This window comes from Phocoena phocoena, chromosome X, assembly GCF_963924675.1.
Source record: "Phocoena phocoena chromosome X, mPhoPho1.1, whole genome shotgun sequence".
NCBI classification, from domain to species: Eukaryota; Metazoa; Chordata; class Mammalia; order Artiodactyla; family Phocoenidae; genus Phocoena; species Phocoena phocoena.
This window is the reverse complement of record NC_089240.1, coordinates 1,042,841-1,056,770: the sequence shown is the minus strand read 5'-3', so window position 1 is coordinate 1,056,770 and position 13,930 is coordinate 1,042,841.

Sequence of the window (13,930 nt, the reverse complement as noted above, 5' to 3'; positions counted from 1 at the left end):
TTGCACAACAGCATGGGGGCGAAGGGGGCTCCCCCACCCCAAAACCTTCCCCCAAAGCAGACCCTCTGACACGGAGTAGGGGACAGGAATTTACTTGAAAGGTGCTCCAAAGAAGCGTGTTTTTTTCGGGGGGACGGGGGGCTTCTCTATTTATACATCACGTTACTCCCAATACCTCTGGCCACCACATCGACCAGCTGGGTGTCCTACCATGCAATTCGGTCCAGATACTATCGTGGGGCCAGTGTCTGATGCCACAGGTTGAGGACTCGGCCCTACAAAACTGCCCCCACTTCAGACGCCCATCCAAAAGCCCCAGCACGTCACCTGTGCTTCTCACCGACCAGGTATGCAACGGAGGTTCCCGTGATCTCATTTCTAGGTTCCGTAATCTGCTAGAGGGGCTCACAGAACTTAGAAAAACAGTGCACTTGTTGGAGTACAGGTTTCCTACGGAACGATAAAACTCGGGAACAGCCCCACGGAAGCTGTGCGTGGAAAACCGCTCACCGACCCGGAAGCTCGCTGACACCCACAGCTCAGGGATTTTTACGGAGGCTTCAGACTATCGACTGAAAAAAATGCACGACCTAAAGATTGAGAATTATGTTTTATTCGGTGACCTTACTGAGGACTTAAGCCTGAGAGGCAGCCTCTCATAGCGCTGAGGGATGGTTCCAAAGAGGTCAGGGAGGAGGCCGGTTATATAGGAGTTTTTGCTGGAGAAAAAAGAACACCTCTCTTTGAACATCAAAAGATTACTGCTAATTACAAAACGAAGACCTCTCAAGTCAATGAATGTAGCGCGTTTCTATGTATGGGAAGATGCAAGAGTCCAGGCTCACCCAAGTCATTCCTCTGATGTGCACCTCAGCTACCTAGGGCCAGCATCCAGTTTTTCTCCAACCTGAGTGCCCCCAGGGTGCACCGCTGGGGGCGCTGCAGTGGCCGAGGGCTTGACGGCCTCAACATCCTTCATTTACTGATACGCAGGTGTGAATGGAAAATGTCACCTGACATATCAACAAACAAAGGATGCTGCAGACATCAAGCCCTCAGCCTTGGCCCTGGAAGGTGAGCCCTGCGGGGACTCAGGATGGGAGCACACAGGATGCCCAGACTCTTGCATCTTTCCATACAAAGAAAAGCGGTGAATGAGATGCCTGATTTCTTTAATCAACAGCAATCTTTTGAGTTCAGACTACCCGGGTTTTTTGTTGCAAAACCTCTTATACACCCAGGTTCCGCATGGACTTCTTTGGAGCCGTCCCTCCAAGCTATCTGAGAAGCTGTCTCCTGGGCTTAAGTCCTCAGTTTTCTCCACCAAATGAAACATAATTCTCAACTTTTAGGTTCTGCTTTTTTTTCTTTTTTCAGTCGACACAGGTGACCTTTTTTGTCCACAGTACGGTAGGCATGACTGAATAAATCACTGTCCGGGGGGGGGATTAAACTCAACCCCCAGCGCTCCCCCTTCTCCCCAGATGATGGTCAGGGGGCTGGCCTGAAAGTTCCAACTCTCTAGTCAGGGTTGGTCTCCATGGCAACGAGCTCCACCCTGAGGCCATCCAGGAGCCTACAAAAGATCTCATGGCTTCGGAGATTCCGAGGATTTTCAGTGTCCTGTGCCAGAAGGCAGGGGCAGAGACTACATGCATACATTTCTTATTAGGTCACTGGAGTGGGGAGGGGCTTGCCCTTCTGGGGTGGCTTCTGGAGCACACCCGGAATTTTCGCCCTGCAGGAGGACAAAGCAGGGTCCTTCGGTCTCACCCTCCTGTTCCTCCTGGGTGTTCACCCGATGCTATTATGTCCCAGACTCTTGCTTCACCACGCGTGAGTTTAAACGGGTCAGAGGCACACAGGAACCCACAGCCCCAGTGGAAACGGTCTGCAGACGGCGTCTCAGGATACGGGCAGGGCAGTACATCCTCCTGACAGAGTCCCAGCGCTCTGGAAGAAACCGCACTCTTACAAATAACAGCCAAGAAAAGAAGTCAGCAAAATTAAAGAGAGCCATCATCGAAAAAGAGGTCAGATCTGTGGTCGCCAGAGGTGGAGGAATTGGATGATTGCTGAGATATAGAAGATGTTCAGCTGTAAGTCCTAGGGATGTAAGGTACAACGTGATAAATGCAATGAACACTGCTCTGTGTTATGGATGCCAGCTGTTAAGAAAGTATATATCCTAAGAATTCTCATCACCAGGAAAAAAATTTCTATTGCTTTCATTCTGTGTCTATACGGGATGATGGATGGTCACAAAACTTACTGAGGTCATCGTTTCATGACGCAGGCACTCAACTCATTATGTCGTGTACCTTCAACTTATCCAGTGCCGTGTGCCAATGACAGCTCAATAAAACTGGAAGAAAAATAGCTGTTAATTAAATCTTTATTTTAAAAAAGGCAATCCTATGTTTGCTTAGGTGATTCTTCTTTATGTATTCTTATGGGAAAATGACCAACTTCTAAGTTTCCATCCAATCATCAATGCAGAACTGCAGAAATGAAAGTTTCTGGCTGTTATTCTATTTTAGTATCTATCTTTGTCCAAACTACCATAATTACAAAGTGCAAAAAAAGTAGAGTGCCATCGATGTCAGGACACCAGTGACGGCGTATTTGCTGGAGAAAGATAAAATCTCATGCTAAGAGCAACGATGAACTTTGGATAAAATAGAGAAATGCGTGTTGAAGGCACTGAGCTGGGACCACCAAAAGCAGAAGCTGGTGGAGGAAGGGTCCTTGCGGAAAAGGAATCACAAGGGTGAAACTGATATCCATCCACACTGCTGTCTGAGGGCAGCCCCCCTGCCATGGTCCACAGCTTCTGGGGGTCAGAGGTCAGGAAGCAAGGGACGGCCTTGCTGAGCGGCTCAACGTGGGTGGAAACTGAGGAAGTAAAAGAAGAGAAAGGAACTGTGGAACACCAACGTTTGCAGAACAAATTTCTGCTCACATCGTGGCCGACTCCCCTGTTACACGTTGGAGCGGGGTGGGGACACAGCTCCAAAGACCCCAGGGCATGCGGTAGCTGGGAGTCTGAGGTCAACAGCTGCCATTTCTGCAGCGGCTCCCTGACGGGCCGTAAAGTCTGCAGTTCTCATCCTGCCCGTCAGACAGGCTTGACGGACATCGGAGACCTTCCACGGAGCCCCCGGAATGACCACGTCTGAGGAGTAAGGACCACGACCCAGGTCGAGAGAGTACGCCCCAGGACCAAGGGCAAAACGAAAACCAATCCACCCACAGAAACCCGAAACCAGGTGTCCTCAAGCTCAAGGTGATGGTGCGTCCGCTTCTTGAAACAAAACTAAATACTCTCCAGAAGAACATGACATAATAAAAGTCCACGATATACTGTCCACAGTTTCACTTACATGTATAATCTCTATTATCTACCTACCTACCTAACATCTATGTATCTACCTATCACTTTTCTCTCTGTCCATCCATCTATCTGTCCATCTACCTAACCATCTATCTACCTATATGTACATCAATATCCATCTATATCTATGTGTCTACCTACCTACCTACCTATCACGTCTGCCCCCTGCCCCCGCCCAAAGAGGCTTAGCTGAAAAGCTTAAAAAACAAAACAGTAACAATACCATGTATGTTTCTTGGTGGAACCACAGAACAGAGGCCCAGGCACTCAAGAAGCAGATCCCATATGAAGCACACGGCACTTATATCATCTGGGTTCTTTACAAAGTATACTCCCTACACTTTGAAATCAGATGCAAAACGGCAGAGAGACACGCATCTGCAATTCCATGAAATCCAGAACATCAGACTCTGGGTCCTGAGAGTGGAGACTGGAGAAGGTGACTGAAGTGGATACCCCAGAAAGGGGGGAGGGGGAGGGGAAGGAAGGCAAGGGAAATACAATGACGAGGAAAATGCACTGAAAAGGCAGAACATTTCATGAACTGGCCCCCGCCTGTGCCCCCCACCCAAAAAAAAGGCATTAGGAAGCAGTGCATAGAAAAAGATGTGCTTATTTTAGTTTTGAAGGCTCCACCATTAACACAACCAAGAAAGAGAAAGCTGACCATATAATCCAGCAATCCCACTCCTGGGCATATACCCGAACAAAACTCTAATTCAAAAAGATATGTGCACCCCAATGTTCACAGCAGCACTATTCACGACAGCCGAGACACGGAAGCACCTAACGTCTATCGACAGGGGAATGGATAAAGAAGACGTGGTACATATATACAATGGAATACTACTCAGCCACAAAAGAGAATGATGAAATCATGCCATTGGCAGCAACATGGATGGACCTAGAGATTATCACACTAAGTGAAGTAAGCCAGCCAGAGAAAGACAAACACCCTATGATGTCACTTCTATGTGGAATCTAAAAAGTGATACAAGTGAACTTATTTACAAAACAGAAATAGACTCACAGGCATAAAAAGCAAACTTATGGTTACCTAAGGGGAAGTGGGGGAGGGATAAATTAGGAATTTGGGATTAACAGTACACACTACTGTGTATAAAATAGATAAACAACAAGGACCTGCTGTATCACAGAATTATATTCAATATCTTGTAATAATCTATAATGGAAAACAATCTGAAAAAGAATATATAATATATATAAATAATATACATATTATATATATAACACATATATAAAGTCACCTCACTGTACACCTGAAACTAACACAACACTGTAAATCAACTATACTTCAACAAAAAAGTTTAAAATTTTTTAAAATAATTAAATTAAATTTTAAAATAAAGAACAAAGTTCCTTAATTCACTTGGTCCCTCCCACCAGAAGTGAGAGGAAAAGAGGGAGAGTTTTTCTATTTCCCTCTCCGGGAGGCTTCCAAAAACACCCCTTGGTCCACACCAAGAAAGGAACGGAATACTCCATTAAATCGAAATAGGAAGTGAAGAGATCCGATGTAGACACATTTCCACCAGCACCTGCGACATCTGAAAATCTCACCTCTACCCCACACGTCATAAACTATAAGGGAAAAGAATCTGGAAAAAATACATATATATGTACGTAAATATAACGGAATCACCTCGCTGTACACCTGAAAGCAACACAACATTGTAAATCAACCACACTTCAATTAAAAGAAAATTTTTAAAAACAACGGCAAAGGGGGCAGATCAAGTCGTTAGAAGATTTTGTTTCTGCGCGTTGCATCCGAGTGACTGACTGATGGTCCCCTTCCTGTTCAGGGCTCCACAGAGCCCCGCGCTCTCTTCTTTCTCTGTGCTGGTATTATTACTAGTTGCCCTAAAGGGTAACATCGATACTTGAATTTATTTTGTGGCCAGATGTTCTGCTGGGCACATAACTCACGAACGCCCCAGAATGAGGGTATCTGCATCCCGTTTGTACAGGTAAACAGTGAAAAAAGCTCGCTGCTAAGCAGGGTCAGGATTATGGTGAGGAGAGCAAGGCACTGCCCCCAGGCAGAAAACTGAAGATGAAAAACCAACCAGAAAGAAGATAAATCATGTCTAGTGGAAGATTTTGAAAAATCAAAATGAATACAAACATCGCATAACATATCAGCATTTTGGATCAAGGAGGGGCCCCTCACCCCGGGACTCTGGTCCTGAGTGGGGGAACCTGGGTGTCCTAGCTTCTATGTCTCAGGCAACAGGGTGGAATCACCCATGGGTCTAAGGCTACAAACTGGTATTTGGGGACTACAAACGGGTAGTATCAGCTCTTTCCCAAGTCCTCAAAGCCCCCCAGCAGAGGTCAAGTGGCAGCCTGGTGAGAACATCACATCAGTGGAATGAGGACCAATGAACCAGTGAACCAGGGATGGCAGGATGCACCAGATGAACCCTCTGGGGAACTCTTGCCACGCCCAAGGGGCACAGTGACCACAGGGCACGGGGACAACCCACAGCAGGCGTCTGCTGGCCTCCACCCTCAGGACAGTGTCTGGAACCCAGGACAGAGAGGGACACATCGGATACTCCCCCACAGGGCAGTGCACCCTGGGGGCCCACCTTGGAAGCCCACTGTCCTCCACCCCATGTGGCTCCAGGGAGAGGGCTCCTGGAGCCCTGGCATCCACTACCTCGCCCTCCTTGGCAGCCCTAACAGCCTCCAAGGATCCTATGATGAAATGGTGTCCCAATCAATCCATATTAAACCGAAAAAAGAACCCATCTCCTTGTGGTATATATATATATACATATATATATATACATATACATACACACACACACACACACACACACACACACGGAATACTATTCAGCCATAAAAAAGAATAAAATAATGCCATTTGCACTTAGAGATTATCATACTAAGTGAAGTAAGTCAGAGAAAAACCAATACTGTATGATATCACTCATATGTGGAATCTAAAATACAAGTCAAATGAACTTAGCTAAGTTCACCAATATAGAGAACAGACATGTGGTTGCCAAGGGGGAGTGGGGGACGGATGGATTGGGAGTTTGGGGTTAGCAGATGCAAACTATTATATATAGGATGGATAAGCAACAAGGGGAAAGGCAAATATTATATGATATCACTTATTTGTGAAACCTAAAATATGACACAAATGAACTTATTTACAAAACAGGAAGAGACTCGCAGACATAGAACACAAACTTACGGTTACCAAAGGGGAAAGGTGGGGAGGGATAAATTAGGAGTTTGGGATCAAGAGATACAAACTACTATATGTAAAGTAGATTAACAACAAGGACCTACTGTATAGCACAGGGAACAACACCCAATATTTTGTAATAACCTATAATGGAAAAAAATCTAAAAAACAATCTAAAAAAGAATATATATACACACAGATATATATATGTACATATGTATAACTGAATCACTTTGCTGTATACCTGAAATGAACAGAACACTGTCAAACAACTATACTTCAATTTAAAAAAAATCCTCTCTAGTCAAAAATAAGTGAACACCCTCAGAACTAGACCTTCTTTCACTGAATTCCGCGGAGCAAGAGGTCCGATGTTCTGACTTAGAGATACTTCTTTCGGTGAACTGGTTATACAGCGACCAGCTTCTAGCTGCTAGTTGACCTCGACGATCGTTCAAGAACCGTCCCCCATCTACCCACAAGGAGCCAAAAGCCAGAGAATAAAATAATCATCCAACGAGTCGTTATCACAAAGAATCACTATCACAACTCTGACGGTTCGCCGTGAATCCCCCAGAAACGATCCATCACAGCGACGGACGAATAAATCATTTCATTCCCGCTTTCAGACCACGGATACTTTTGTAAAGACATGCAGGTTGCAGGTTTCCGTAACACGTTCACAGGTTTTAGTTCAATGCCTGGTGAGACTCACGTTTAATCAATGCGCATTTGTACCAAAAAATGGAATCGCGCATTTAGCAGAGAAGAAATGGAACAAGTGTGTGGTTCGTGTTTTAATTCAGGATCCCGAGGCTCTGCTCAGGCCCAGGTCTGAATAAACAGAACAGAATAAAAAAAAACAGAACAGAACACAACAGAATAAAATTCCTCTTCGAGACAGGCGCGGTCTCCAGTTTATGACATTCTGCCGGCTAATCCTCGTGCACGAGAATGAAGTCCTCGGGGACGAGAGAGCGGCCACAGTGCGATAAAAACCACGCAAAGCATGGGGCCCTGGCGGCTTTAGGGCCTCGTAAACCCTGCTGCCCCCAACCCGCGCCCCCGAGACTGAGCCCTGTGTCCCCAGCAACACGATGCACGGTGCTGGTTTAAGGGCGCGCGGTCCTATGGCATGTGTTTACGGGCCTCCTGGTCTCCTAGGAGGTGAGACCGTTTTGCTCTCGGCATCCTACCGAGAATGGTAGGATGCTGAATCCCAGAGAATGTTTAATCTCAGCCACGTGTGTACTCACTCCCTGAACTTCCATGGCCCCGCACGGTAGGAAACAGGGCTGACAGAGCCGACGAAAGGCATAATCGCCCCCCCTAAATCAAGCTTTATGGTCACAGAGAGACAACCGGCCTGGGAACACAGCCACAGGGGGTGCGGGGGGATAAGAGCCTGCAGTGAGAGCCTCGGGGGGAGCTCACAGGGACACGCACGGACACAAGAGACACAGACACGCGGATGCAGGAATAAATACAGATACGTAACCAAAGACACACACATGGAGGACAAAAAAAGATGCACACAGATGCAGGAATAAATATAGATGCACACAGGCGTACACACACAGACGCAGGAATAAACGGGCACACACACATACAATTGCAGAGACACACACAGATGCGGAACAAAGATGCACACACATGTAAACTTATACAGACACAGCTACACACACACAAACACGGACACACGTGCACATATGCAGACACACATAAACCTGGATACACACGTGCACACGGACACACAGCATCAGGGACCACACAGGCTTTCACGACAAAGTAGGAGGACCTCATCCCTCGAAGAGGATTTGCTCAGAAGCCTGGACTCTCCCTGCCGTCTGGGGTGACGCGCAGGTGACAAAGCCACTCAGCATCCCCACCCCCGACAGCGACTTCGTCACACGGGAAGAAAACGTAGCCCTGAGTTTCCTGGTGTTCCAGGAACCACGACTGCACCGTGCACACAGTAGGTCCACCGCCGTGTCCGCTGGAAGCAAAGCTTGCGAGCTAACTAGAAAATATGACACGGCTCCTCTGAGGCTGAGCAAATTCCAGGCAACGCCGAGGTAAGGAAGTAAAACACTGACCGGCCACGAATCCCAAGACGCCCTCACGGCTTCCCTACTATAGGAGAGTCGTAGATCCTCCCCAAAGAGGCGTATGAAAAAGGATGCAAGATGCCAAATGAGGTGCGTGAAGAATAGCAGCTGGTCCTGACTTTCTCCTGGACGTCCAAGAATCTCCAGGACCTGAGTCCCAGGACACCCCCCACCGCCCGCTTTTTCTCGATTCCTCCAATGCACAAGGCGTTGGCTTCACGAGGAACACGCCCAGAGCCTTCTGCGAACAACGTGCCTCTTTTTTCCAGGGTCCAAATGCCCCCAATCCTGAATTATCAGCCCTTTGCATGTCACGGCCACGGTGGTTAAGGGGACCCGCGTGCCGGCGAGGGTGCACGGGCCGCTTCTCAAAGGCAGACCCTTCCAGACGAGGGGAGCTTCCTCAATCCATCCCCGATGGATTTTACCCAAAACACGCCCAATCGCAGTGTCTGGTGCGAGGGGCTGGCCACTTGAAATGGGAGAGGGTCTCACCTGCACCGCAGAAAATGCGTAAATACTCTCTACTCCCTCACAGGGAGAACTAAGGCTTTAGGAACGAAAGTTTCCACGTGTTTTAACTCACGCCAAGCGTGGAAATCGTGGAAATTCACCCAAATAAAAGGTGTATCACATGTTGCTTGCTGACGTCCTAGCCTGGTACCTCAAAATGGGACCTTATTAGGAAACAGGGTCTTTGCAGATGAAGTGAAGGGTCTGAGATGAGGTCCTCCTGGAGGAGGGTGGCCCTACATCCAATGACAGGGTCCTTCTAAGACACAGAAGGCAAGAGACAGACACAGAGAAGCCCTGGGAAGACGGAGGAAGAGACGGGAGGGATGCGGCCACGAGCCCAGGGACGCCTGGAGCCCCCAGAAGCTGGAAGAGACAGGAAGGACCTTCCCCTGGAGGCTCTGGAGGGACCACAGCCCTGGGACACCCTGACCTCAGATGTCTGGTCTCCAGGACTGGGGGAGGATGAATTCCTGTGGTTTTAACCCACCTGATTTGTGGTCATTTATGACAACGACCCCAGAAAACCAATTTACGGTGCAAAGAAAGCAAAGCACCCAGGTTACTGTACTTACGTGAGAATCAACAAATGCAAAATTAAATTTCAGAGACAAACTTGTCTTGACAAACAGGCGCATGGGTCACACCACGTATTTACAGATGCTAAGACGGTCTGCCTTGCAAAACTCAATGGGTCCGCTCTTAGGTGGTAGGGCAAAACGTTTAGCCCCCAAATATTTTAATCGCTTTTCTACATCAAACATAAGTAATAAGAAAACATTTTGAAGGTCTTGAAACAACAGAACACAGAGTATAAACCCCGAGACGTACGCCGTGGGAGACCATTTCCACCGGCCTCAAAGCATGTTCAGTACATCAGGGACCACCCTTCACCTGCGGCCCCTCGTCGGGCAGCAGAACAGCTGAAAGACTTTGTCCTTTATTCTAACAGCCTTGGAAAGCCACGGGGGTGGGCGATGCTGCAGGTACGGACATGATCTAATTGGTATTTTAGAGAATTCTCCGACTAGACAGAGAATGGCTTACAGGAAGGGCAAGAGAGGCCAGCCAGGAGGAGGTGTTTGCTCCAAAGGCATAAATTTAAAAACTTCAAATCTTCAAAGAAAACTGTCTACTCACAGCACTTCCGACACCCAACGTGTGGCTCTTCCACACCGAGCAGGTCTCCAGTTCTCCTGGGACACCAGCTGGGTGCCGTCCACTTCAACTCTGATAGGAGCCCGGGGGCGCGCAGACCTCACGGGGTAAAGACTCGGTGCCCCAGGACGGCTCCCACGTCAACCCCAAGCGCAGGCACTGGGTGCCCAGGCCGCCCACACTTGTGTCCGACAAGGCTACACACGGAGGGTCCCCGTGACGCTCTCCTCAGAGAACGCAGGCAACACGTGGCTGACTCACCCGTTTATCAGAAAGGGATGAACAGCCAGAGAGAGCGGTGGAGGACGAGGCCCGGGGGGGCCCCGAGCGCGGGAGCTTCTGTCTCCGTGGAGTCTGGGGGGGCGTCACTCTGCCAACGTGCGGACGGGTTCCCCAACCCGGAAGCTCTCGGAACCCCTCTACGCAGAGGTTTCACGGGGCTGCAGCCAGGCACGACCGTCGGAAGCCGCGCGCACCTGGAGCCGCTCGAGCCCCGCCCCCTCTGCGCTCCGTGGCGCCCGGGGGCGGGGCTGAACGGGCCCACCCTCTCGTCACGTGGTTGGTTCCTCGGGGCAACCGGCCCGCACCTCGCAGGGCTACGCCTCGGCGCAGACTCGGGCGCGGCGCGGCTCGTTCCGACGGTCGCAGGATGCTCCTCTGGCCTGCGTCACTCAGGAAGCTCCTGGGGTTTCGGGAGCTCTGCGCCGGGAACCGGGAGGTCACCGTGCATTAGGATGCGCCCTAAATCCAATAATAAGCGTCCTTATACGTAGAATATTATATTGTATAGTATGATTTATATATAATTTTGTATATGATTATAATTTTAATTATACATAAGTTACAATATATGAGACACACATATACAATATAATTACATATAGATTGTACACATTATATACATTTATAAACTATATGATATATGTTATACATAAACAGATACAGTATTACCTGTATGTTATAATCATATGGAATTATACTTATATCTATAATTATAGGTGATTAAAGATGACTATTATAATTTATAATAGGTATATGATTATATGGCTACAAATAATATGGTATATATTTTAATATATATTAATATTCATGCTACATATTTAATTTTGTTCCTTATATAATATAAAATGTATTAAATGTATAGTATACATTATACATATAATGTATACTATATATTATATATTATAATTATATTAATAAGATATTAATATATATTAGTTCCATGTATATAATTATGTTACAATATATAGTAGATTTATATGTAATTTATATATAAAAATTATAATATAATTAATATAATATAAATATTTCATAATATATAATATGATTGCCGTACAACATAAACAGTGAAATACGTATAATCATATACAGTACAATATATAAGGTGATTATAATATATATCATTGTATACAGTATAATATACATTATAGAGTGTGACCTATAACAGTATAAGAATACAATGAATATTATATTTTATATACTTAAATGTATATAATTTATATACAAATCATACATTACACTTATGTTTTCATGAATCTCATACAATTTGTAGTTAACATACCATGCACAATGGAGACGCAAAAATGTTATTTGAGACCCCGATGCATAATTTTCTTTAACAGACTCCACGGGGTTTCAGCAAGACGTGGGATAGGATTCAAAAACTGGGGAAGAAAGGTGGCGTCTCCCCAGGCACTTTCTGGTCCCTCACGCGATGCCTGGGACGTGAGCATGGCGGTGGTGAAGGCTGCCCGCTTGGTGCCCAGGTTGCAGGGAGTGTGGACGCCGGGAGCCGCAGCCCCTGGGCTCCGTGCAGCAGCTCCTCCGACTAAGGACGGCCCCTCTCTCTTCCCCCAGGCAGCCCCTGACCTGTGACCCCAGGCCCCTGTCCATTCCCTGGCCCCCGTCTCCCCTCCTTCCTCCTACCGACCCCATTCCTCCCAGGGCCCCACCTGCCTTTCCCTACTTATCCTGGAACCAGCTCTGCCCAGGACAGCAACCCCACCACTCACTGCACTCCTGCCAGATGGGCCCTGCGTCCTGACTCCCACCCCATCCACACACACACCTGTCTTCTTTCCCAGGTCCATTCCCCAGTTGCATCCGTGGGGCTCTCCAGAGAAGCAGAACCAATGGGATGTGTGGATAGAAAGAAGATAGATAGATAACAGATGGATAGATGATAGAGATGACAGATGGAGATGATAGATAGATGATAGATAGATACATATAGATATAGATACATAGCCATGATATATCCTCCCTCCACTTTTGTTCTATTCAGACCTTCAACTGATTAGATGAGGCCCACCCACCCTGGGGAGGGCCACCTGCTTCACTCAGTCCACTGATTCACATGCTCATCTCATCCAGAGACACCCTCCCAGACACGCCCAGAATCACATTTGACCAGCTGTCTGGGCCCCTGTGATCTATAAAGTTAAGCTGACACGTAGAATTAACCATCACAGCTGGGAAGCAGCATCAATACCCGTGCGGAGGGGAAGAAACAGGGTGGACCCCCCAGGTCTCTCTGCAAAGCCAGCCAGGAGAGGGCTCGTGGCTCTGGGGCTCTTCTTGGGAGCATCTGCCTGCAAGGAGAGGTCAGGGCGCTCACACCCTCCTGTCTCGACAGAATCGCGAGCCCCCCATACAGACATCGTCCCAAGCTGGCAGGAAGCTGAGGAAACCTCTGTCGTTCCTCTCTCCGTGTGGCCTGTTCCAAACGCCTGTCGGTAATAAATCCCCATCAGAAGGAAAGAAGCCATTTCCTCTGGGCACTTGGATGCGAACCCGTTTTCCTCACGGGGGCTCACCCCGACTATATCAACGAGCAGAATTCAACAGAAATCATTCTCCTTTCCCTCGGAGAGATGCAGCCGAGGGAAACAAAGACCTTGAGGGTCCGCTCCTGGGGTCCCTTCCTATTTACTGCACTCCGCAGAAATCCTTAGAATCCTTAGAATTCCTATAAACAAGGGGTCGCATTTGCAGGTGAATTGGGACGACCTTGACTGCCTGGTGTTCACAGGGGAATGGAGGATCCTCTTCCCGCTCAGTAAAGCACATCTGATGCAAACAATCCTCTTCCTTCCGCTTTGCTTGTCCTCGGATGTTTCTGAAATCTAACCCAGGTTTGTAGGCAAGATTGAGGTGAAGACGACAGTTACCCCTGGTGACCCCAAACCGGGTAATCCTGGAAGATGTCATCCTGAGATCCTTCAGTTCATCCCATGTGCAGAGACCCTGTTTCCAAACACGGTCACAGTCACAGGTTCTGGAGATAAGGATGTGAGCACATTTGGGGGGACCCCCACTGAACCCAGGCCATGCTAGTATTGCCATATTGTAACCACATAATCAATCCATGAATGTGGGTTGTCCACAGCAACCCAAACGGCCAGCGCACAAGATGGACAACCCTTCCTGCAAAGACCCAGAATGGAAATTAATCTCAGAGACACAGCTGCCCCTGAACTGATACCTTCCTGGAAGTGACAAGCTCGTGACTGCACGAAACCTCCGTATAAG